The sequence below is a fragment of the Lathyrus oleraceus genome, chromosome 3 (assembly GCF_024323335.1).
Source record: "Lathyrus oleraceus cultivar Zhongwan6 chromosome 3, CAAS_Psat_ZW6_1.0, whole genome shotgun sequence".
Taxonomy (NCBI): domain Eukaryota; kingdom Viridiplantae; phylum Streptophyta; class Magnoliopsida; order Fabales; family Fabaceae; genus Lathyrus; species Lathyrus oleraceus.
This window is the reverse complement of record NC_066581.1, coordinates 101,485,245-101,508,870: the sequence shown is the minus strand read 5'-3', so window position 1 is coordinate 101,508,870 and position 23,626 is coordinate 101,485,245.

The following is a 23,626-nucleotide window of genomic DNA, read 5'->3' as shown; positions in this document are numbered from 1 at the left end:
ACTTAACGTCAATAAAACCAGAGTCGCCACCGCGCTTTTATTGTTTCCAAAGGAAAAGGGAAAAGTACGAACAAAACCCAAAGATAAGAAGTTTTCAAATCAAAACTAATAAAATTCCATAGATTACAGGTAAGGGGTTGGTTACATAGAGAGAAGGTGTTAGCACCCAAAGTGTCCTAGGTACTCCTAGGGAGCCCTTTTTTAGGTGTGTATGTGTTTTGGTATAAAAGATGTTTGCAATAAATAGAGTGTGGGGATGAGAAAAGAATTCATTAATTATATTTTTGTGTTTGACAAGACCTTCGGACTTGTGCCTACATACCAACATAAAAATGAGGGATCAAAACCTTGTAGTTCGTGGTATCAATTTCAAAGTGAGTGAATTGCTTTTAACAAAAATTTAAGTTTGAAAGAGGCACAAAAGGCCTAAAAGAGTTTGAATGAGTGTTATTTCTTTTTGTCTTTTGAAATTTTAAGTCAATATGGTTAAGTTCATTTACAAGTTTGATTTAAGAAAAGAGTGTAAAAATGCAATGGCATAAGGCCAAGGTTTCTAATTTGCAATAAAGAGTCTAAGTTAGAAATCACAAGCAAAGAAGATTTTGAAAGGATGGAGAGATTTGAAATTTAAGAAGTTGGGAGGAGATGAAGAGACTAATCCTAAGCAAAAATTAAAAGTTAAGAGTTAAAAAGATCTGACGATTGGGATGCAATCCAATATACAAGAATGTCATATAGAAACCCACTTTTCCTTTAGACTTTAAAATCAAGCAATATCAACAAGCAAGCAAGATGAAGAACAAGGCATCAAATAAAGGTAGCCACATCCAAGCTAGCAACTTCATAGTCTTCTTCAAAACCTTCCCCATGTACCCGATGACATACTCCTTGAATGGCTCATAATAAGGTATTAGACACAGGTTCAAAGTAGCATTTGCATCAAGACCATGTAGCAGGTGAATTCAGGAAGATCTCAAGACTTGCATCATATGAAAATTCAAATCACAAGAACTTGGTTTCAGAAATGTTGGCATTGGCCAAGTCCTTTTGCATGGGGAATGTTGCCTAATTCTAAGTCCAAAGCTCAGATCAAATCCAACAGTCCACACAAACATTTTTAGGGGTTTTTGTTGTTTATTAAGTATTTTGAGGTCCTAAGACCACAAGCACAAACAAAATAATACAAACAAATATATACAATCAATATACATAGCTCAAGTGAGCAAAAGGGAAAATGACATTAAAATAAACAAGTTAAATGATATGTATAATGGCAAATGATAAATGGCTTGAATTTAAATGGCATAAAGTAAATGACTTGAAATTAAAAGCAATTAATAATAAGAGTTAGTCAAATGTTTGTTGATTAGATGTTAATGGAGTTTTGCTTTTCAATTGTTTAAGTCATTATTTGGAGAACACTCAACTCTCTATTCACAAGCGCGAATCTTTGAACCAATACATCTTCCAAAGGAAGGAAAAAAGGCCAAGTTTCCACACAATACCATGAAAGGGGGGAGACTTACAATCTCACTTACTAGAATTATATGCCTTTGGGTCAAAATTTAGCGCTATGTTAAGCAATCGTAATTGGACTTATGTAGAAGTCACAACTATCTGAGACCGGGCAATTGAAATTTTGGTGTTAATGCATGTTAGAGATATGGTATAATGAACCATAATCCTAAAACATACCACACACAAAAAGAAAATGATCAAATGATGAACCTAATCTCATTCATACTTGTATTGGTTCATCTAACACAAAGTTATTGATGAACCAATTAGCCTTAAGATATTGAGATGTCATTGGTCAATGAGAGGGATGTGATAGAATGGGATTGAAGATGAAAAGGGAGGGGAAATGAGACAAACTTAAATTGGTCATGGAAGGAATTTTATCAAATTAAAATCATTCATCCATTTAGGGAGATAAAATGTACATTTCATCAATCCCCTAAATCCAATGATTTTAATCCAACAAAAGTCAAATCAACATTGACCAAGGCCCAAACACATAGTCAAACTTCACAAGTCAATAAAAATGGCTCAACATAATTTCTACATAATTGAACAATTAAAAGTCAAAATAAAATGCATTAAATTAAATTATGTTTGACCAAAAAACCTAAAACCTCTTCAAAACACCAAATAAATGACCAAGAGATTTATCATAGGTCAAACAAGGTCAAAGGACCTTGGACAATTTTTTTTATTATTTTTGAAAAGTCAGAAGTATTTTTAAACAATTAAAAATATGCACAAGAACAATTAAATCATGAAAAATATCAATATTGATCCAAAAAATAATTTTAATTCAGGAAATAAAAGAGAAAAATATTTTTTTTTTTGGTGAAAGTCCCATATTTTTTGGATCAATAATGAAATTAATATGAATTAATGAAAAATAAGCAAATAAAAGGAAATTCAAAAATTCAAAAAAGCGTGGACCATCTGATCTCCCTCATTAATTGAGGTGGCAGATCAGATGGTGATCAGCGTGCTTTCCACATGCACTGCAGTCAAATGAGATACACGCGTGGTAACCACAATCAACGCCCAAGATTAAAACATTTTAAAAGGATCCTATGGTTGAGATGCTTCCAACACATCGTCGGAGCTAGAGCTCCGGTCTTCTTCTCCGATGGACCTCACCGGACTGGTCCACCTTCAACCATCACCAAAATGAAAAAGCAAGACACGAATTTAAAGAAAAAATGCTCAGGAGCTCGAATATGGCCTCGATTTTGTCCAATTCCAAGTATATAAAAAGATACAAGGATTTGAATTTTGAGGATCATGAACTGAGTTGCTTCGATTTGACCTCAAAGCAACTCAATCTTGTTGCCTACATTGGTAGGACTTCAGCAAACCAAAAATCAACAAGAATAATGGAGAAATAAGAGAGAATAGAAGAGAAGAAGTTTCTGAAAAATCACCTTCAAGTTGATCTAATTCCACTTGATCTTGATCTGGATTTGATTGCTTTCTCCTCCTCTTGCTTGCAGAAACCAAATGAGATGCAAAGGGAAGTGAATTTCTGGAGTTTGAACTTCCAAACAGAAGATGAAGTTCAAGCTCGATTTTAAGAGAAATCTCAGAAAATTCTATTGCAGTGAGGGTTTGAACTGGTCTAGAAAAGCTTGGGCAAGGTGTTGATTATGAATCTGAAGCCTTAAGCTTGTTTAAATAGGCAATGCACTTGATATTTGCACCACTTGAAAATTGGACAATTTTGGAAACCTTCTTGCATGGGTTAATGAGCAATGGTTTGGGCCTTGAGAATGATGCAATCCAATTCCCATTTGTGTGTAAAGAGTACTGAATGCATCATGTGTAAGCATGCAAAGAATTTGATCATTTGAAATTCAATCTTGCCAAAATACTTTCCATAATGAAGCCATGCGCAAGTCCCTCAATCTTGATCCAAATGAGATGATCTTGGATGTTTTGGAAATGTTAGATCAAGGGGAACAACTTTCATGTTGAAAAATGTTTCATTTTAAGCTTGGATCATGATGAATTCTGAGGTGGAAGTTTGGTAAATCAAACATATTTGAAAATTTTCTAAGTCCCAAGTCAAATGTTCACTTCTTCCACCTTGAATAACTTTTTCTATGGACTTCAAATAAGAAAAGTGCCTTCATAAAAGTTGTATATATTTAAAACCTATTCAATTTGGTCACAAAGTTTACCTCATTTGGATTTGGCATGAAGGAGTTATGCATTTTAGAAGTTGAGGAAAATCACTTGTTAAATGGTATTGGCCCAAAATGACCTATAATGTGTTCACTTGGCACATGCATTTGGAAGTTGAATTTCCACTTAATCAAAACATAAAAGTTGAAGTATACATCTTTAATTTGATCATGAAATTTTAATGGCTTTCATCTCATACAAAACGAGCAAGTTATGGTCTTGGGAAGTTGACATCTAAACTAGGGTTTAGACAACATGACCTATAATCTTTCGCCATACAAAATGACTTTCCAAGAAACATTAGCTCTATACCTCAACATAAAAGTTGTTTGGAATGTCATTTAGAGTAACTTTTCTCTTAGAATAATGTTCATATGACAAACATTGTAGGAAATAGGGTCTAGGGAACCCCAGTTTTGACCAATTGACTTTCTCTGGTCAACCACCATGAACCAACTTGCTAGCTTGACATTATCTTGACTTTTGGGAATCATGGAGGATAATATATGCATAATATGATGTAAGGTGAAGTATCCCTTGAAATATTTGATCAATTTTTGAAAAAACTTATTGAAGAAGTCACACAAGATACCTAGATGAATTAGGGTTTCCAAGGCAAACCAACTCCAAACTCTTGATGATTTCTTGATCAAAATAACATGTGAAGATCATGGGGATCCATATATGATTCTTATAGCCATAGTAGACTAATTCTTGATTGATTTCCTTGCATTGAGGGTCTCAAACCCTAGATATGATCTTGATATAGCATAGGTGAGCATACACACTACCTACAAAAGCAACAAACTATACATTGATATATTTTTGGTATTTTGGTTAGTAAATAAAAAAAACAAAGTATGACACAATCAATTGTACTTGGTGGCATCTCCCAATGCAAACCCAATGAATGAGGGGTAAGGAGGATGCCAAGGTGTGATCCAAATGCTAATGCATATGATGAGATAGCATGAGGGATCTTAGGGTCAAAATTGGGGTCTTACAGAAGCTTACCTTTTTATCTTTGTCCTTCTAAAGCTTTAGACAAGTAGCAATAAAGTGACCAGGATTTTGATAGTTGAAACACCCTTTTATGATCAACCCTGTTAACTATAGAGCTTGTTCCTCTGAGGCCATATCCACTGCCAGAGAACCTCCTATTTTTTTAGCTAGATGTTGAAACCTCTTGATGATAAAGGATATTTCCTCATCATTAGTATCACCATTAGAATCTTCTTCGTCAGAAGCTTCTTCTAGTTTCCAGACTTTTGAGTATCTGACAACTTTATCACTAGATTTCTCTACCAATGACTTCAAGGCGAGTGATTTAAATTTCTTTACACGCTCATCTCCATTCAGCTCCATCTCATGGATTTTGAGATTTCTAATAAGACTTTAAAGAATTAATATGTGTAAGTCATTAGCCTCCTGGATTATTGTTACCTTAGGTCTGTATCTAACAGGAAGACCCCTAAGAATCTTCTTGACATGATCAAAGGTAGTGTAGCTCTTGTTCAAGACCCGAAGTCCAGACACAAGTACTTGAAACCTTGAGAACATAGTTTTAATGTTCTCATCATATTTCATTTTAAACAACTCATATTGTTGAACCAGAAGATTAGCTTTAGCTTCCTGGACTTACTGGTTTCCTTCATAGGCAGCACATAAGGATTTAAAAATAGTTTACGCAGTATATTTATCAATGATTTTCAAATACTCAGAATGAGGTAGAACATCAACCAAGATGCCTTGAAATCTATGGTGTTTTCTGTAAATATTTTTTTGCTTAGGTGTGAGAGATTTTCTGTCATACACCATTCCAACACCATTGACTTGGATATTGATGCCATCTTCCAAAATGTCCCAAAACTCATCATCAAGACCTATGATGTGAGTATATATTTTGCTTTTCCACCATTCAAACTCAGTGAAATTTCCACTAAAAGTAGGAGGTCTAGCTGTATAATTATTTTTCTTAAAGGTACTATACTCATTATTAACCCTACCAAAAGGATTAATGGGACCTCCATCAGTGATCGTGTGAATTCGCAAGTGCACGAATCACATCAAAGTAATATAAAAGAATATTGATCCCACAGAGACCAAATCGTCAATCTATCGATTACTATCATTACAGTGTTTATCTAAGGCGGTATAAAAGAGATATTGGGGTTGCAAAATAATGGAAAATATTAAATGCAGGTAAAGACAGGTCGAATGTATCTCACGTCAGTTAAGTGATATTTCGATTGTCTAAATAGAACTACTTATGAGGAAATATTTTCTACTCTTGAAAAGAATTCATTTAACAGGAACTGTCGCTTTCGCGTATTCAGAACCGAGTTTACCCTTAAATTAAGGCCTTTTATTGTCACTTATAAAATGTGCGCAAAACGCTAAAGTAGTAAACTTATTTTTAAGAAATGAGACTCATAAACTTAGTTGAAAAGTGATTTTTATTTGGAAAGTTTTACCCAAGGAGTTTCCTGATTTCAAATCTATCAACGCGTCCGAAAACAGTTTCAAAAAAAGTTTTTCCTTAAAGTGATAAAAATTCCTAGTTAACTAAGCCAGGGTGCTTTCGCACTCCTTGAATAGTTAAAACTAACCAAGTTTGTTTCAGAAAACTCAAGTTAAAAATCAAAACAGCCTTTAAAGTATTTCTACATATTCAATATGTGAAACATCTCTTTAACCGCGATCCTTACATTCTAACCTTTAAAAGATTTAGCCAGACATGGTAATTCCAACAAACATAACGATATTGATCATGATGAAAAGTTGTTTTTAGAATGTGAGGCATACGGTACGAGTAAAGCGTGTAAAAATAAAGCGTGGACAGAAAGTAAATAAAAATAAAGCGAGACGGAAAATAAATAAAGTAAAGCGTAGACGGAAAATAAATAAAGTAAAGCGTAGACCAAAATAAATAAAGTAAAGCGAGATGGAAAATAAATAAAGTAAAGCGTAGACAGAAAGTAAATAAAATAAAGCGAGATAAGTAAATAAATAAAAAGCGATAAAATAAGAACCTGCTCTAAACGGAGGGCTTTAAATCTGGTACAAGAAAAATAAACCTCCGACTCTGAAGATAAAGACGACAACAACTCGAAGTGACCCAACTCAATCTCACTAAGGTGCGATAACCCCCCGATGTGACGGATTACCGCTTTACAAATGATAAATATAGGCTTAGTGTTGTAAACTAAGTTGGATGATTTGAAAATGAAATGGAACGAACTATTTATAGAGGATTTCAGCAGCTTGCAAAGACCATGGTGCCCTCCAACTTCTCCTTAGTGGGAACGTGATTTCCAAAGGTGGCGCTCGCCATCCTTCATGGCGCCCTCCATGTGTGTAAATGGGGAAGATCATGGGAACGTGGCAGTTACCTCCTAGTTGAGGGTTGATGACTTATGGCTTCTCCTATAGCGGCCGCCATGTGCAACGCCATGTGTATAATATTCGTCAAAAAACCCTAATTTTAGGTCTTTTTGCTTCGTTTCTTCCAAAAGAGTCCGAAAGAGCTAAATATCTGAAAACAACATAAAAGAAAGCATAATACAAGCAAAATGACAATAAAGTCCTAATAAACATGTGAAATCCGAGTCAAAAACACGGTGTAATTCAGTGTGATCAAATTCACCCACACTTAAACCTTTGCTTGTCCTCAAGCAAAACTCTTTATAGTTTATCCAAGAAAAACAGTTTCAACTAGAGTTAATTCAAGGTAAAAAGGCTTATAAGTTCATTCAAGGAATGTATCGATAGGTATTAACGAATCGAACTAATGATATTGTAGTGACACTTCCTGCAAATGGGGTCGTAGGCTTCGTTCCTATACAAATCAATCCACATTACCCCACCATACCTAGGCCTTCTTTTCGTTTTCTTCTAGCCCTTTTCATTCAGGTGCAATCACATTAAGCCCGTTATCTGTACATACTCATAGTAAAGTGACCGGTTATTGATTATGATCTTAAGCATGGGGATCTGGTACATAAGTTGGTGTAACCCCTTTATTTAACCCAATTTGCAGTCGTGGGGGATTGGATCGTAATCCACCCTACCAAGTTCAGCACCAGATACCTCTGAACCAACCAACAAATAGGCTTATTATTTTTTATTTTTCTAAGCATGGGGCTCTGGTACATAAGTTGGTGTAACCCCTTTATTTAACCCAATTTGCAGTTGTGGGGGATTGGATCGTAATCCACCCTACCAAGTTCAACACCAGGTAGCTCTGAACTAACCAACAAATAGGCTTATTATTTTTTATTTTTCTTCTGCATGTTCCGCATATGTCTTTATTTTGCTGGGTTAAATGACCGTGTGAGAGTCACCTAGCCCGGATTTTCACGCGATTTGAGAACAAAGCAGGAATTTTTGTGATCATTCACTTATTTTCATCGGTCCCCTACGTAGAGCATGCTTAAGCCGGAGCTGACTGCAAGGATAAACTACTTAAGGACTTATTTGGAACAAAAATTGGGGCCACAACATATGGGGTATCGGGATCGACTCTTATAATCATGAAGCCTAAGGTGTTAAGATAATACCGATTTTTAGAAAAAGTTTTCCCAAGTCTTTTACATCCCGTCATAAACCTGTCCTATAGCCTGAATATTCAAGGTACATTGTTTTCTTTGCTCAATTTGTTTTTGGTAAGGTTAAAGAAATGGGAGAAATATGGATACACTACACAGATGACTCGTCATACACATGTTATTTTATTGAGAGGAAAAGCAAACAACTAAAACACATAAAACATACTAAAAATAAAGGAAAAGCGATAAAAATAAAGGAAAGCGATAAAAAGCGATAAAAATCTCCTCCCACACTTAAACCGAACATTGTCCTCAATGTTTCGATATGAGATAGGGTAGGAGTAACCTGGAAGAGAGAGAGAGAGAGAGAGAGAGAGAGAGAGAGAGAGAACTAGGGGTGATCACCGGTACCATCACCATCATCACCCTGGTCAGGATTCCTGGGTCGACGACGTCTGCTACGAGTACCAAGTCCTTCCTGCAGCTGCTGAGAGTGACCTAAGAGAGACCCTTGGGTGGCCTCGATAAGTGCAAAGTGATGCTCGTTAGCCTGTCGCTGACGATGCTGCTCGTTAGTGATCGCAAGTAAGGACTCAGTGATAGTCCGATGTGCTTGCTCACTACGCTGCTGGGAAGCTACCATAAAACTCATATTATCTGTCAGTTGTTGGTTTATGGTATTCAGAAGGGTGTCCACGCCTTTCCTCACAAGCCAGGTGCTTGTGCCACATCTTCTCGGTGATGTAAAAACCGGGAGTGGCACCTACAAAATGGTCAGAGGAAGAAGGTGTAGTGTGTGCATGTGAAGCAGTAGGAATATCATGAGTAGGTGACTGGTCGCGCCGGTCATACTCATCGTCAGTCCCTTGCTCATCGTCCATAGGAACGTTAGGTGGCAAAGGACCGGTAAATGCTGGAGCATCAAGATCATACGTCCAGTTCCTTGCATGTCGCACATCTGTATGCTGAGAGCAAGGTAATACAACACTGGGTATAGCTACACCATGTATCATGAGGTGAAAAACACCTGCTCGCCGCACCTTGCATAATTTCATATCTTTCAAAAACTTTAAGTTGATGATGCGGTGAGGGAGTGGTTCCAAGGTGGCTAACTCAGCGTTTAAGGTTTAACGCTCTAGCAATGGAAGTAATCAAACCACCGAAAGAGATGGTTCCTCCCTTTTTCAGAATGGAAGACATATGGGCCAACATAAAAGGAACATGATTGATCCTATAATTAGTGAGGCAACCCTGTAAAAACAGAAACTCACGAGCATTTACTTTGTTAGAATTCTCCCGGCCAAATATAGTGCATGCCAAAAGGTATCGAAAAATACGTATGGCCAGGTTATGGATATTAGAAGCTAAAATTCCTTCAAAGGAAGTCACAACCATATTTGATAATCTATTCCAAAAATTAAATGCCTCGAGTGCCCATTCAACATCCAAGGGTGTCTCATAGTGAAGGTGAGAAAAACAAGAAAGGGGGGGGGGGGGTTTGAATTGTTTGAAAAATAAGCGCTTTTCCAAAATGAAAATCACACAATGATTTTATACTGGTTCGCTTATAACACAAAGCTACTCCAGTCCACCCGGCCAAGGTGATTTCGCCTTCAACAAGGACTTAATCCACTAATCTTGAAAGATTACAAACAACACCTAAGAGAGAAGAAAATCTCTTAGTCTTCTCAAGTCTACAGACTACACAGAGTCACTTGAGGAAATCAAACAAATAAAAGATACAAGATATGTAATCTAGAGTGCTTCTAAGAAAGCAAGTATTACAAACTTAAGAACAGATTTTTCACTTAATAAGCAAAAGCTTAGTGAAATTCTTTGAGAGCAAAGATGATTTTCTTGAGCGTGAAATAATTCAGTATAGTTTTGGCTAGTTGATTTTTCTTGGTTACTGAATGTTGATTGCATCTCTATTTATATATGAGTTGGAGTAGAGTTGAATCTGGTGGATATTAAACTGAGTTTACTCCATCACTTAAATAGCTTCTGCAGTTTAACTTTTCATCTTTGAAGTGACTACTTACCACAAGTAGTATCTTCTCTCTTGGAAGTGGAGATTAACGTCTCTTTCTCTGTTTAGGAAATCTATTTGAAAATCTTTACTTGACTTGAACGTTACTTCTTCATGATTAGCAAATCCATAATCAGAGTATTTGTGTTTCTGGAGAATCTTGGAATCTTGCTTCTGATGTTGATCTCTTGAGAGTTCAGATGGCGCTGATAACGTTTCTCCAGAATCAGAGCTTCTAGACTTTACTTCATGTTCAGATGCTTCTGATACTTTGCAGTTTTGTCCAGAGTCAGAGTTTCTTGAACGAGATTCCACTTCAGATGCTTCTGATACTTGAGAATTTGTATCTGATCTTGTTGTGCATTTGATGACATCATCAGATTTATTACTTCTTTCTTTAGAACCCTGCACACTTAGAAACTTTTCGTTAGGGTGCCATTTTTGGTTTCATCCTTTGTTATCATCAAAATCAAGGAATCTGTTGTAGAACAATTTTTGTTCTTACAATCTCCCCCTTTTTGATGATGACAAAACAACTTAAAATAGCAGATGAAACATGAAATAAATAAGATCAGATAGACAGAAGCTCCCCCTGAGTTAGTGCTAGGGAGTTCAGAAGTTCTTACCAGAGCTTTCCAAGTAATGAGATTTCTGAAAACTTTCTGCAATTTCTTAAATTTAATGTTAGAGCTATTTAATCAGAGCTATTTTTATCAGAGCTATTTCTACAATTGTTGCAGAGTGCTTAAGGTTTTTAGACAATTTTCATCAGAGCTATTTAATGATTTCTCCCCCTTTTTGTCAGAATCAAAAAGACATAGAAAATAAATAATTGAAGAGAAAAACAAAACATTGTATTAAAATAGCAGAAACGAAAACCAATAGAACACAAGACATCAGAGTCAGCAAAACAAGAAAGCAAAAACAAGAAGGCAAGCAAAACATAAAATCCTAAGTGCCTAAGGGTTCTGAGGCAATTTCTGCAAGATCATGGCAAGCATCTTCTGGATGTTCTCATTGACCGTATCTTGCTTGTCCATTCTGTCTCGGAGGATGTTCTGATCTTCCTTAAGGTCCTTCAGAGTCTGAAGGATCATGGGAACAGCAGTTGAAGACTCCCCCTGAGTCAGAGCCTGCTGAGCTTCAGCTTCTGCAGCAGCTTGAGCTTCTGCATCTGCCAGAGCCTTAGCTTCAGCTTCTTGTTGCCTTAGGATTTCTGCTTCTTTTGCCAGTCTTTCTTCCTCTAGTCTTTTTGCTTCTTCTTCAGCTTCCTTAGCCAACCTTTCTTCCTCAAGCCTTCTGGCTTCAGCTTCTCTAGCAAGTCTCTCCTGGAGTCTTGCCTTAGCATCTCTGATGTAGTCATTTCTGACTTGTTCAGATATGCTCTTCAGCCTAAAGGACTCTGATGTCATCCAGCCAATGACTCTGTTCCAGTGTGTCCTTACAGATTCAGGATCGTCACTGATTTCAGAGTTAGTGACCAGAGAATCAACCTTTTGAGCTGAAGCCTCTGCAATCATAAAGATGGCTTCCTTAAGGGTAGGTTTAGAAAGCTCAGGTTCAGGTTCAGGTGAATGAGGTGGAGAGTTTGGAGGGCTAAGATTTAGAGTTTGAGGTTCAGATTCTGCTTCTGGTTGAAGTTCAGAATCTGCTTCTGGTTGAAGACTGGGGGATGAAGCATAAAGTGGGTTTAAATCTAATGGTTCGGATTCTGGTTCAGGGACAGCGGGAAGGATTGGTGGAGTGATATTAGAGGTGAAGGGATCAGATGGTTGAGTTTCAGAGGGGAGAGTTGTTGTTTGTTGTGGTGGAAGTGAAGTTTGGAGTGGTGAGGTTACTTCAGATTGTGTTAGAGTTTGTTGTTGAGAGGCAAGTCTATGAGCATATAGAGTGGCTATTGTTGGGGAGTCAGGATCAGAAGGTTCAGGGTCAGAGGAAACAGTAACATAAGGTGGTGATTCTGGTATAGAGGATGATGAAGAAGAAGAAGTGCTTTGGTGAGTTTGTGCAGGTATAGAGGGAGGAATGAAGGTTCTAGCTATGTTTAGAACTGGTGTAGGTTGGGAGGTTCTGGTGATTGAGGGTGGGATTTCAGAGGAGGTATAGATGGGTTGTGAAGAGAGAGGGTTAGAGGAAGCCATCTGAAGATTAGAGGAGACAAGAGGAACAGACTTACCAGTTGAGATTTGCAGAGGAGCTGAAGATCCGCTTCCAGAAGCTCCGTCAAGTCTGGCCTTCTTTGCTGGTGGTGCTATCTTCCTCTCAGAAACACCTCTCTTGTATCTGACTAAATCTTCTTCAGAGTCCAGACAATCATCGAGGCTGAAATCAGAGACATCAAAACCTTCTTCCAGCAGACGATGAAGATAGAGGGCAACAGCGTCTCTGGGCTCATTCTTGAAGAATCTGGCCAGGCCATGAGGCATCTTCCTCTGATCTTTTAGAGATCCCCAGGATGTATCCAGAGTGGGCTTGACTCTAATCTCTTTGATGATTCCCATGCTTTTGAGGTTTTTGGCATTCAGAGGCTTTCCCACATCAATTGCCAGATCATCCATACATCTGGTCTTTTCCAGTTGGTCAACCAATCCATGCTCAATGAAGACATCAGAAAGCAATCTTCCCAGAGGGATGTAAGACCTTGGCTTCATATTGTTTCTGGTTTCTTTGACAGAATCCCTCAGATATCTGAACAGGAGAACAGGGAGGTTGATCTGGATACCCTTCTGAATACAGTATAAAATGCATTTTTGATCAGCATTTATGTAATCAGAGGAGTTGGAGGCTGGGCGATGGTGAATAGTACCCAGAATGATTTTTAGCCAAACTCGGAGGTTCTGGTGTAGCTCCTTGTTCTTAGAGGGGTTTCCTTCAACATTAGGTTTGAAGATAGTTGGGTTGATGACTTCAGTGATGCGCTTAGACCTGGGAGGAATGTTGTAAATCCTTTTTCCTCCACTTTCCTCCATATTCAGCAAGGAGGCAATTGATGCTTCAGTGATGACAATTTTTACCCCTAGAACAAAAGAGACAATGAATTGGTCATCTGCATCAGCATGTCTCCAGAATTCCTTGACCAGAAGAGGGTAGATAGGACCATAAAGCCTGTTGAAGTAGGTTTCCCATCCTTGTTGACGAAGTTCCTTAGTAAGATCAACACCATTTCTTCTTAGGTTGTCAAAATCAACCAAAGATTCACACAAAACATCCAAACCTTCAAAGGGAGTTGAAAGGTTTATGTGGCGTTCTCGGTCAAGAATGTGGGGTTCTTGATAAACAGGGGTTATGGTGACGCCGGTAACAGTAGGAGTTTGAGTGTTTGAGGTTTGGGGATTAGAACTGGATTCCATCTGTTGAGAGAAGTTAAAAACTTCTTGTTGTTGAGCATCCATGAAGAAGAAAAAGATGAAGATTGAAGAACTTGCAGAGAATGCTTCGAGAGAGGGTTTAGGGTTTTAGAGTGAGTGAGAGTGATAAGTGTGAAATGTGAGAGAAAGTGTTTATATACTCTAAGTAAAACACATGCAAAACGACACCTCAGAATGCGTTAGACACAACACTCAAAATAGCACGCTTGGGGGGAAAAATGATTACAGCTAATAAATGAATGTCTAATCCCAACAGTACGCACACTGCTCAAGGAGATTTCAAACGTTCTGACCTTTGATTTCTATTGACAGCTGTCTAGAAGTTCTAGGGTTAGACGTTTAATGCTCCACGTGTTGATGTATCTGATCTTCAGGAATACCAAAGGATTGGTTTCTGAAGATTTCTAACTCAGATATCTTCTTAACTTGTAGAAGTATCAGAGTCAGAGGCAGAAGTGTATTTGTTTTTATCAGAGTCTCATTTTACATGTTCAGAGCCAAATTACTCAGGGCAATTTTTAATGTTCAGATTTTCTAATATAAAAAGAAATCTATCTTCAGCTAGAGGCTTAGTAAAGATATCTGCCCATTGATGTTCTGTATCAATGAACTTCAAAGTTACTATCCCTTTCTGAACATAGTCTCTGATAAAATGATGTTTTATTTCTATGTGTTTGGCTCTGGAATGTAGAATGGGATTCTTACTTAAACAAATAGCAGCAGTATTATCACAAAAGATAGGAATGTTACTCTCAAATATCTGAAGATCTTCTAGCTGATGCTTCATCCAGAGCATCTGAGTTGTGCACAGTGATGCTGAGATGTATTCTGCTTCTGCAGTTGATAGAGCGATAGTTGACTGTCTTTTGCTAGCCCAGGAGATTAGATTGTTTCCCAGAAGCTGGCAATTTCCAAAAGTACTTTTTCGTTCTATTCTATCTCCTGCATAATCTGCATCACAATAACCAGAAAGCCTATACTCTGATGTTTTCTCATACATCAGGCCCAGGTTAGGAGTTCCTTTCAGATACTTAAGAATTCTCTTAACAACTGTTAAATGAGATTCTCTAGGATCTGATTGGAATCTGGCACAAAGACAGACACTAAAGAGAATATCAGGACGAGTAGCAGTCAGATAGAGAAGAGAGCCTATCATACCTCGATAGAGCTTCTGACAAACTTTGTTGCTTACCTCTTCCTTCTCCAGAATGCAAGTTGGGTGCATGGGAGTCTTTGCAGAGTTGCATTCAGTCATGTCAAACTTCTTCAGAACGTCTTTAATATATTTACTTTGATGGACGTACGTAACTTCTGGAGTTTGATTAATTTGAATTCCCAGAAAGAACTTTAGTTCTTGCATTAGACTCATTTCAAATTCTGCCTGCATTAACTTAGAAAATTCTTGGCAAACAGAGATATTAGCAGAACCAAAAATAATATCATCAACATAAATTTGGCATATCATGAGATCATTATTAAGGTTTTTACAGAAGAGTGTAGAGTCAACTTTCCCTCTGATAAAATTTTGTTCCAGAAGAAAATTGCTTAAGCGTTCATACCAAGCTCTGGGAGCTTGTTTAAGTCCATATAAGGATTTCTTAAGTTTAAAAACATGTTCTGGAAAGTTTGAATTTTCAAAACCTGGAGGTTGATTGACATACACTTCTTCTGAAATATAACCATTAAGAAATGCACTCTTGACATCCATTTGGTATAATTTGATAGAATGATTAATAGCAAAGGATACAAGAAGACGAATAGATTCTAACCTTGCGACTGGAGCAAAAGTTTCATTATAATCAATACCTTCTTGTTGACTATAACCTTGAGCTACCAGTCGAGCCTTGTTTCTGACAACTTCTCCTTTCTCGTTCAGCTTGTTTCTGAAAACCCATCTGGTTCCAATGACATGAGTGCCTCTGGGTTTAGGAACGAGATCCCAGACATCATTCTTGGAGAATTGATCTAACTCTTCTTGCATAGCTGCCACCCAATCGTTATCTTGAAGAGCTTCATCACAGGACGTAGGCTCAATCAGAGACACTAGTCCCAGAGGAATATCTTCAGAAGTTCTGAAGGTAGATCTGGTTCTAACAGGTTCATCTTTGTTTCCCAAAATCAAATCTTCAGATACGTTAATACGACTTTTAACTTTCCTTGGAATTTCTGGAGATTTAATTTCTTCAGAGTCTGGAGTGACAGTTGCTTCTGGAGTTTTCTCAGATTCTACAAGAGTGATTTCCAAATCTGCAAACTTTTCAACTAGCTTTGACTTTTCAGGGTCAAGCTTATCATCAAATCTGACATGAATTGATTCCTCCACAATTTTGGTTTCTGTGTTATATACTCTATAGCCTTTAGAGCGTTCTGAGTATCCTAACATAATACCTTTCTGTGCTTTGGAATCAAACTTGTTCAGATGTTCTTTAGTATTTAATATAAAACAGATGCATCCAAAAGGATGAAAATATGAAATGTTGGGTTTTCTTCCCTTACACAGTTCATAGGGAGTCTTTTCCAGAATAAGTCTAATAGAGATTCTATTCTGAATGTAACACGCTGTATTTACAGCTTCTGCCCAAAAGTGCTTTGCTACATTAGTTTCATTGATCATGGTTCTGGCCATCTCTTGGAGTGTCTTATTCTTCCTCTCTACAACTCCATTTTGTTGTGGAGTTCTAGGGCAGGAGAAATCATGGGATATTCCATTTGAGTCAAATAATTCCTCAAAATCTTTGTTTTCAAATTCTCCACCATGATCACTTCTGACTCTAACAATCTTAGAGTCAAATTCTTTTTGCACTTTAGAACAGAAACTGGTGAATACAGAGTGAGACTCACTCTTGTGCTTTAGGAATTTTACCCATGTCCAGCGGCTGTAATCATCAACGATTACTAGTCCATACTTCTTTCCATTGACTGATGCTGTTTTCACAGGACCAAATAAGTCAATGTGAAGAAGCTCCAGAGGCTTAGAGGTAGAAACAACATTTTTCCTTTTAAAAGATGTTTTTGAAAACTTTCCTTTCTGGCAAGCTTCACACAGAGCATCTGAAGAAAACTTCAGTTTAGGCAGGCCTCTGACTAACTCAAGTTTAGTTAGCTGAGAAAGTTTTCTCATGCTAATGTGGCCTAAGCGTCTATGCCATACCCATTGCTCTTCGTGAACTGACATTAAACATTTAACATTTTGATCTTTTAAATCAGAAAGATTTATTTTATAAATGTTGTTTTTCCTCTTGCCTGTGAAAAGGACAGAGCCATCGTTCTGACTAATGGCTTTACACGTTTTTTGATTAAAGATTACATCATAACCGTTATCACTTAATTGACTTATGGATAACAAGTTATGCATTAATCCTTCTACATAAAGAACATCAGATATAGAGGGAAGAGTACCATTACCAATAGTTCCGGAGCCTCTGATCCTTCCTTTCTGATCTCCTCCGAAGCCTACAAATCCAGCGTCTTTAAGTTCCAGGCTTTGGAACATAGACTTTCTTCCCGTCATATGTCGCGAGCATCCAGAGTCCAGGTACCATGACTGGTGTCTGAACTTTGCTGCATAGGATATCTGCAACATAGATAATCTTATCTTTCGGTACCCAGAATCTCTTGGGTCCTTTTAGATTAGTCTTCCCAGAGTTTCTTATAACTTTGGGTCTTCTAGCATTCTTAAATTTTTGTTCTTGTGTGTGTGTGTAATGATATGAAAACGGAGATTTAAGCTGGTTACTGGTAGAGGTTTTATTTTCCTCAGAATCATACCCAATTCCCCTTTTATTATTCTGACTTACTCCATAAATCATGGATGCCATAATACTCCTATCTATCCCATTCTTCAAAAATTGTTGAAAGGCTTCTTCATATTTATAAATAATTTCATTTGAAGTTTGTGGTGCTTGAGACAACGTTTCTTCTAATTCTAAGCTTTTTGTTTTAGCTCCATCTCTTTCTATCGTTAGAGATCTGATAGTATCATCTCGTGCTAGAATTGTTGTCTCAAGTCTACTACATACTTCAGATTTTGCTGTAAGAAGGCCTTTAATGTCTTTAACTTTTTGTTTTAATTTCTGAAGAGAGGTAAGAGTTTCTGATAAACATGATTCTAAGTCAGATCTAGAAAGTTCAGAAAATACCTCTTCAGATTCTTCATCTGAGCTGCTGGATGTGGTAGCCATAAGAGCTACGTTGGCCTGTTCATCAGAGTCAGATTCTGATGATTCGGATTCACTATCGTCCCAGGTGGCCATTAATCCCTTCTTTGTTCTGAAGGTATTTTTCTTGAAGCTTTCTTTCTTAGAGTTATCTTTCTTCAGCTTGGGGCATTCATTTCTGTAATGACCTGTTTCTTTACATTCAAAACAGGTAATATCTTTGTTAGGTTTACCTTTTGAAGTTGACTCTGATCGATCCCCTCTGGGTCTTGATCTTCTGAAGTTGTTGTTGTTCCTCTTTTTCCAGAGTTGCTTAACTCTTCTGGTTAGTAGGGACAGTTCTTCTTCATCATCAGAGTCTTCAGGTTCAGAGTCATCAGTGTCTGCAGTTTCTGCTTGAAGGGCTTTGGTTCTGTCTGACTTCCGTCTTTCAGGTCTGGACTTCAGCGCCACTGACTTGTTCTTTTTCTGAGGCTCATCCTCCTCTAGTTCTATCTCATGGCTTCTGAGAGAACTAACAAGTTCTTCAAGGCTGATATTGTTGAGATCCTTTGATAACTTCAGAGCAGTAACCATTGGTCTCCATTTCTTTGGCAGACTTCTGACAATCTTCTTAACATGATCTGCAGTCGTGTATCCTTTGTCTAGCACTTTAAGACCTGCAATAAGAGTTTGGAATCTGGAAAACATAGCTTCTATAGCTTCGTCATCTTCCATCTTGAAGGCTTCATATTTCTGGATCAGCGCCAGAGCCTTCGTCTCCTTGACTTGGGAGTTTCCTTCATGGGTCATCTTCAGAGAGTCAAGTATATCTTTAGCCGTCTCTCTGTTGGTGATCTTTTCGTATTCGTTGTATGATATAGCATTTAGAAGTATTGTTCTGGCCTTGTGGTGATTCTTGAAAATCCGCTTCTGATCTTCTGTCATTTTATTTCTGGGAACTTCAGCTCCATTTAAGACTGGAGGAGTATATCCATCTGTGACAATGTCCCAGAGGTCAGCATCATAACCCAGAAAGAAACTTTCGATTCTGTCTTTCCAGTAATCAAACTTTTCTCCATCAAAAACAGGAGGTTTAGCATTGTAAGAATCTCTTTCATTTGAGTGAGCCATTTGTTTTTCTCGCACTGGATCTCTCTACACGGTTAAGTGTTTGATTTGAAAATCAATAACAGAGCCGGAGCTCTGATACCAATTGAAGGTGAGAAAAACAAGAAAGGGGGGGGGGGGGGGTTTGAATTGTTTGAAAAATAAGCGCTTTTCCAAAATGAAAATCACACAATGATTTTATACTGGTTCGCTTATAACACAAAGCTACTCCAGTCCACCCGGCCAAGGTGATTTCGCCTTCAACAAGGACTTAATCCACTAATCTTGAAAGATTACAAACAACACCTAAGAGAGAAGAAAATCTCTTAGTCTTCTCAAGTCTACAGACTACACAGAGTCACTTGAGGAAATCAAACAAATAAAAGATACAAGATATGTAATCTAGAGTGCTTCTAAGAAAGCAAGTATTACAAACTTAAGAACAGATTTTTCACTTAATAAGCAAAAGCTTAGTGAAATTCTTTGAGAGCAAAGATGATTTTCTTGAGCGTGAAATAATTCAGTATAGTTTTGGCTAGTTGATTTTTCTTGGTTACTGAATGTTGATTGCATCTCTATTTATATATGAGTTGGAGTAGAGTTGAATCTGGTGGATATTAAACTGAGTTTACTCCATCACTTAAATAGCTTCTGCAGTTTAACTTTTCATCTTTGAAGTGACTACTTACCACAAGTAGTATCTTCTCTCTTGGAAGTGGAGATTAACGTCTCTTTCTCTGTTTAGGAAATCTATTTGAAAATCTTTACTTGACTTGAACGTTACTTCTTCATGATTAGCAAATCCATAATCAGAGTATTTGTGTTTCTGGAGAATCTTGGAATCTTGCTTCTGATGTTGATCTCTTGAGAGTTCAGATGGCGCTGATAACGTTTCTCCAGAATCAGAGCTTCTAGACTTTACTTCATGTTCAGATGCTTCTGATACTTTGCAGTTTTGTCCAGAGTCAGAGTTTCTTGAACGAGATTCCACTTCAGATGCTTCTGATACTTGAGAATTTGTATCTGATCTTGTTGTGCATTTGATGACATCATCAGATTTATTACTTCTTTCTTTAGAACCCTGCACACTTAGAAACTTTTCGTTAGGGTGCCATTTTTGGTTTCATCCTTTGTTATCATCAAAATCAAGGAATCTGTTGTAGAACAATTTTTGTTCTTACACATAGATGGAACCCTCACCGTAAGGCATTCCTAGCAAACCCGCTAAGGCATCGGTAGTGTACTCGTATTCCACATTAAACATTCTAAAACAAACGGTACCTACCGTGCTAGCAGTGCCCGGGTAAACAGTGTAAATTAGGGAACTTAAAAACTCCCTAATGAGCCTATCATAGGTGGGTGCTTTACTATCAAAAATATCGTGTAATCCTAAAGTATCAAGCATGTGTAAAACACTATGGTATGTTCCTAAAGTGTATAAACAGTCTTCGTCTATATACCTGGTAGCGAGGATCTCCCGAGATTGCAATTTTTGTAAAATCTTGTTTTGTCGCTCTTCGGGTTTGCCTCCACGAAGAATGATGTTGTTGAACTCCATTCCGGCCATTAATGGTGATTGTAGAGAAAAATGAGTATTTATAGAAAGGAAATGAAAAATGGAGTTTAAGTGGGTTTTTGGTGGAGAGATGGTTAAGTGAAGTTTGGAAATGTTAATGGCTTGGAGTTGAAATGAGAAAGTTGGGATTTTTCGTGAACTTTGGTGGAGTTAGGAGAAGTAGAAAATGGGTTTGGAGAGGTTGAAGAAGGTGAAAATGGTGAAAAATAAGGATTCTATCTGTTAAAGTTCCAGACATCATGGCGCCCGCCATGTCTTCGGATTTGGTTGGGCCGGATTTGGTCATTGCTACTTGGGCCTCAATCTTTTTTTTATCTTCATTTTTGTAAGGGGGGTGCACATAGGTTTCTATGAATGCTATTTTTTTTAATTTAAGCTTTGACAAAACAAAATAAAATAAAATAGTAAGGTGAAATAAAACAAAATAAAATGGACATAAAAGCATAATATATATATATATATATATATATATATATATATATATATATATATATATATATATATATATATATATATATATATATATATATATATATATATATATATATATATATATATATATATATATATATATATATATATATATATATATATATATATATATATATATATATATATATATATATATATATATATATATATATATATATATATATATATATATATATATATATATATATATATATATATATATATGCAGAGTTAATAATAAATCACGAGTCCAGAGATCTTAGAAAAAGCAAGCATAATGTCAAAGGAAACAATAAAAATGAGCATAAATAATAAATACGGGAAGGTAGGAAAATCAAACGGAATTTCTTGGTTGGTGATGGTATCAATGCTCAGGGTATGGTGGAGTCTGCTCGACTTCGTATCCTTGAAGCTCTGCGATCTGGCGTCGGAGGTCGGCGATCTCATCATTCAGCATATCGGTTTCAGTGTCATGTGAGGCAACTGATACCTCGACCTGTAAAGCAACGTCAACAAGCTCCTGGCAAAGCTATGCTATCTCCATACGAAGCTTAACCAGTTCAGACTGCATGCTCGGACTCTGGAGATTTGGATTGTTGGTGCGGACTTTGATTCTGATAGGTGCGATTTTCGGCTCGTCTACTGTCTCTCCCTGTCCTTCTATGGCGTAGGCCCAGTTGGCCTGATCAATAACACACGTGACCTAAGGGTCATGCAAGGTAAAGTAGTGAATAGTCTCACCCTCGATTAAGAGCCTTATGGATCCGGTTGGAAGGAAGATCTCCTCATGAGGCCATGGTCCAGACAGAAGTCAATATCCATCAAGGTGTAGCAGCAATAAGATGTCAGGTGAAACATTCTTCTATCAAGTCCCAGGGCGGAGGCTATATGAGTCACCGTGCTTCCAACGTGTATAGGTCTCATAGCGGAGCGAGCATTAAGATATAGACTCTCGATCAGGAAAGCTCCGCAATCTACTGGGTGTGACTGAGTGGTACAGTACATGAAGAAGATCTCTTCAGCACTCACATGTGTATCAGGGTCACTCTTCCCCAGGAAGGTGTGGGCAATGATCATCTAAAAGTATCTGAAAGCAGGGTTGTGAATCTTGTTGGAGATTTGGGTGGAAGGGTCAGGACTACCTCCGCAAGTAATGTCACTCCAAAACTTCTCCACGTCTCGGCTCAGGAAATAGCTCATGGGGAGCTCGGATGAAGCATCATAAGCAGTCTGAAATCCAAGTAAGTCACTGAAACACTTGTGGTTGAAGGTGTATTCTACCCCAAACAACCTGAAATTGATGTATCCACTATCACTAGCGTGACCAACATAGGGCTCGTAGGTCAGCGAGCTCAAGAACTCTAAAGTCAGGTTCCTATAAGTCACATGCATAGTATCAGTATATTCATCCCGTTGTAACTGATTGCAGAAATGCCTGACACTAGCCTCAACGCCTAATGCCTCCATGCAGCTCAAGTTGGGATTTCTTGTGGGCAGCATTGGGCGCTGGGAAAGCATGGCGTAGCGCTGCTCTTGAATTGGGTCAGGAAAGATTACTGGCATAGTGTCGCAATTTTCCATCCTGAAAAGTAAGATTAGAAACAGAGGACACCTGAAGTCGCAAATATTATAACTGTTAGTCTCCACATAGATATACATACATATAAAACAAATAAAAAATGTAAATTGAAATAGTAAAAAGTAAAGGAAAAGAAATCATGGGTTGCCTCCCATGCAGCGCTTGTTTAACGTCGTTAGCTTGATGATTCAAACTTTATATGTTAGAGGTAGGAACTTGAGGGTCGATCAGAGTTTGGTCATGGCATTCTGTGGGGATGTCACCTCCTTGGTATTGCTTCAGTCTTTGTCCATTTACCTCCTTGGAAACCTCAAAGGGACCTGTCCATCTCGAACGCAGCTTACTTGGAAAAAGTCGTAATCTCGAATTGAAAAGGAGAACAAAGTTGCATATATTAAAATCCTTTTTCACAATCCTTTTGTCATGCCAAGCTTTGGTTATTTCTTTGTATATAACGGCATTCTCATAAGCATTCTGGCGGAGTTCCTCCAATTTGTGGATATCAAGGATTCGCTTCTTGCCAGATGCTAGGTAATCCAAATTCAGGGTCTTGATGGCCCAATATGCCTTGTGCTTGAGTTCAAAAGGTAAGTGGCATGACTTCCCGTAGACCAACTGGTATGGTGTAGTTCCAATAGGGGTTTTGTAAGCAGTTTTGTAAGCCCACAGTGCTTCTGTTAGCTTTTCAGACCAATCTTTTCTGGATATTGAAACAGTTTTCTCCAAGATCTTCTTAATCGCTATGTTAAATACTTCCACTTGACCATTAGTCTGGGGGTGATATGGTGTTTCTACTCTGTGTTTTACTCCATATTTTCTTATGAGCTTATCAAATATCCTGGATATAAAATGTGATCCACCATCACTTATGACAAGTCGTGGTACTCCAAATCTGGGAAAAATATTATTCTTGAACATCTTGATGATACTCTTGTGTCGTTGGTGGGTGCGGCTATATCTTCTATCCATTTGGACACATAGTCGACGACTACCAAAATGTATTTGTTTCCCAACGAAGATGGAAAAGTTCCCATGAAATCAATACCCCAGACGTCAAATAGTTCTACTTCTTGGATGTTCTTCAAAGGCATTTCGTCACATCTTGAGATGT